The 3,853-nt window shown below is 41.0% G+C and overlaps 1 long non-coding RNA gene across 1 annotated transcript; it reads right to left on the reverse strand.

Annotated features, from left to right (window-relative positions):
* Positions 1–1,379: 1,379 nt before the first annotated feature.
* On the reverse strand, positions 1,380–3,015 carry LOC311428595. Its single transcript, XR_014687785.1, has 2 exons — positions 1,840–3,015; positions 1,380–1,796 (listed from the first exon to the last, which is right to left on the reverse strand). It is a non-coding gene; the product is annotated as an uncharacterized lncRNA (long non-coding RNA).
* Between the last annotated feature and the right edge of the window lie 838 nt (positions 3,016–3,853).

Raw genomic sequence — 3,853 nt, forward strand, 5'->3', positions numbered from 1 at the left:
TTGGGTTTTGTTGGGTTCTCGTTGGTCGTTAAGCTAAATGGGAGTGGATTGTGGGTTTTGAAGAAGATCAGGTGAGTTTAGGGTGATTTGGGAGGGAAATGCATAGTTTTGTTTTTTTTTTTCTTCTGATCCAGTTCTTTTTTGGGGTGTTTTTGACGTGTTTTGGGGTTTCCGTTGCGTTTTGTTGAGTTCCTAATGGGTTTTATGGTGGGTTGTCGCGTTAAGGGGTGTAGCTGATTAACCGTTACGGGCCCGGTCAGATTCAGGTTACTGAACCAGTCGGACATTCACCAAAAACACATTAACCGTCTGGGGGTCCAGTCAGACATTCACCAAAAACGCATTAACCATCTGGGGGTCCGCTCGGACATTCACCAAAAATGCATTAACCGCCTGGGGGTCTGGTTAGATTCAGAACACTGAACTATCACGGATAACCACCCTCACCCTCGTTGCACTCAATGAGAGTTATCACAATGCAATCAAGTATGGTTTATTACAGCAACAGATAATCAGGTTCTTTTGGATTGCCGGCGATAGTGACTGTCTGCAAAAGCAAGTTAGTATGCATAAAATACACAGGTGTTATAGGTGTTATAGGTGTTATAGATGTTACAGGTGTTATAGATGTTATAGATGTTATAGATGTTATAGATGTTATAGATGTTATAGATGTTATAGATGTTACAGATGTTATAGATGTTACAGATGTTACAGGTGTTTACAGATGTTACAGGTGCGCAGCCTAGAAATAAACGCGTTAAAAGGATCAAAGACTCTATAGAGGTTTATAAGCAAGTATTCAGATCTCACCCAAAGGCGTCCCAATGGGGGGGGAAGAGAGGCTCAGCCCGTCGACTGATCCCAAGAGTCAGGAGGTCCTAAGGATGTTGTCCTCGGGATGGTATCTCCCCTGACGGTGGTATCTTCCCTAACATCCCCTTTCTCTTGGGCCAATTTATATTATTTTCTATCTTTTAGGTGGAGCTTGAGTGGCTCTAGTCAAGCATATCTTAGTTATGATTGGTGTAAAGTTTTCCCGTCTCCGTTTAAAGTAATAGGCTCCGAGGAATTCAGAGCGCATGCTCAGTGAGGGGTGGTCGCACCTTGGAGGCGGGTAGCTTTTGGGATGGAGGTGTGTTTTGGTATTATAATGATATTATAATGAGCAAAAAGTACACTAGGGTACAGCATTTGTCAAAACATGACAGGTCTTTGGCTTAGGGTGGCAAAAAGTGCAGCTGTGTGCACAAGAACAATCGAGGCCCCATCTGATTACAGAGCCTAGCCGTGGTGTCTCCACTCCACTCTACACTCCGTGCTGTTCCTTAGAGCTAGCACACCAAGTTTCCCCAGCGCGATAGCATCAAAGGTTGGGAGCCTAGGGAACGCTCAAATAATGCAGTTATGCCCTACCCTGAAAGCCTCTTCAATGCTGTACCTTTTCCTCAAAAATGTGAATGTTAGTTTTATTTTCCTAGTTACTCCAGGCATTTACACCACATAATCCACCCCGTGACTATAGTCACTCAAGCTTCACGACAGTTGGAATATGTCGGGGATATCACATACATTCTCGGATTGGGGTTTATCTAGTGTATGTACATTGTGTAGAGATGCTAAGCGTTTCATCATAAACCAGAGTTTAACATACAAACTAATTGTCAGTATAAAACATAATACAGTGAGTATTAGCAGAACAATAACAGGGTGAAGCATCTTGTTGAAGATTCCCTTGGCAGCTGGCGACCATCCAAACAAAGTGTCCCACCAACGGTGTCTCTCATCTCTCTGCACTCTTTCCATCACTCGATGTATTTCTTGCGCATCATGATGGACAGTAATCAGAGTCTTTTGTCCATTTTCTCGGACCTGTGTCATCAGCTGCTTCAGGTCCTCATGTACCAGCAATTTCTTCACCAAGGTAAGGTTCATTCCAATAGGAGTAGGCAGCAGTTCATGAAGCAGAATATAATTAGATGCAATAAGTTGATAAGAAGTGACAGGAGCTGAGTATTTAAAATCACATCCTAGAATTTTGGTAAAATTGCAAACACAAACATTAGAGTGATTATTGATATCTACCACTGCATTATCTACGACTATAGAATCACAATGAGTTCTCATACAAACGCAACCTTTCCCAATATATACAAGTACAGTTTCAAGGGTTTCATTAGGATATATCTCAAAGTGGCAAATATTTTGCTCAGTGTCAAGACAAATGTCTTGGGATTCCAGCGTGTTACTTTCACAGATGAAACCTTTTTGTTCACGCACAATACATGCATTAACATCAATTGTTTGCCACTTTCCTCCCTTTTGATGGGCCCATACTTTATGCTCTTTAGGATAAAGTATAGTTCCATTATGATTGAGTCCTAATGCAATGATTGGATATACATTGTATACGGTGGCATTGCTTATAGTAAGTACAAAGGCAACAATTTTATCATTTTCTGCATAATGGGTAAAGTTGACTAATTGCCACCATGCTTGAAATTCTTTTTCAAATCCTGAAGCGTTATCCCAAATCAATTTTCGAATTTCAGTGGGCAAAGTTCCTCCTTCTCCCTCTCTAATTATAGCTGCTGCTACAGATTGTATCCATAACTGTGCTTGGATACAGCTCAAGGCAAGGGAGGTATTACCTTGGGCTTTTCCAAGGGCATTTACAATTAATTGATGATCATTTTCCTCAATTTGTTCCCAATGGGGTAAAATATCCGATAGAAGCCATTGATTTGCTCCTAAAGCCAATAAGGATGATTTTATTGGTTGTTCCAGTTTCCTTAGGTCATCTGTAGTAGCAGTTATTCTACTTATTAAAACCTCAGCATCAATGCTATTTAATATACCTAATCCTGTCCCTAATAACCCATTTGCATCCCGTGGCCCTCTTTTAGGGACCAACTAGGGTTAAAGAGAATTTGTTGTTGTCCCACATTTTTAATTATATAAGGACCTGTGTTGAAGATGGAGGGAGTTAGACCAATGGGGGGTTGAGTCGGTTCATTTTCAAGTATTTGCGGAGGCAGAGGCTTCTTATCCTTTGTAATTCTGTGCCTCTGTAACCCCAAAGACAGTACACAATTATAGGTTTGGTGAAAGTAAAATTGTACCAGCAATCAAAATTTGGTTCAGTTATTGTGGAAACTGTCTTAATTTCAGTCAGCCGATTATAAGTGGATCGGTTAGTTATTCGACAACCAATTTGTATTATCTGGCCAGATGTGGCTTGAAGTTCAGCCATTCTTAGAGAATCATTCCAACTCCATTCATAACTAAAGTAGAGAGATTTAGGTCCTTTCTGTTTTGAGATGTTCCAGTGACTGTGCTATACTGTGACAATACATGGTTAGATGCCATGGTGAAACACCTCAGCTCCATGCACAGCCACAGTAGCTAAGTTTCCTTTAAGGTCTGTAATTGCATCAAGGTCAGGGTAAAGCATGGCATTATTAATCCAAACTGTTGATTCGTCATCTTCCAGCTGTCCATATACAGTTTGCTCAGGGTTCCTGTGAACACAAAAGAAAATAAAATATGCTCGGTTGTATTCAACCGGCAGGGTTAGAAAGAGGGTGAAATAGCAATCTTTGATTTCCCATGCATAGAAATATTCGGGAGTAGTTAGCACTATTACTACTGTTAGACACACAGAGGGCTTTCACTATCTCTGCCATGTTTGGAACTGCGGCAGTCAAAGGTATAGTGTTAGCATTCAACTGTCTGTAATCCACTGTAAAATGCCATTGCCTGGTTGGTTCCTTTACTGGCCACACTGGTGAATTATAAGGTGAATGGGTCCTTTTAATAATGCCTCTTTTTTCCAATTCTGTTACCACCCCGT

Source organism: Aythya ferina (genome assembly GCF_964211825.1).
Source record: "Aythya ferina genome assembly, contig: HAP1_SCAFFOLD_97, whole genome shotgun sequence".
Taxonomy (NCBI): domain Eukaryota; kingdom Metazoa; phylum Chordata; class Aves; order Anseriformes; family Anatidae; genus Aythya; species Aythya ferina.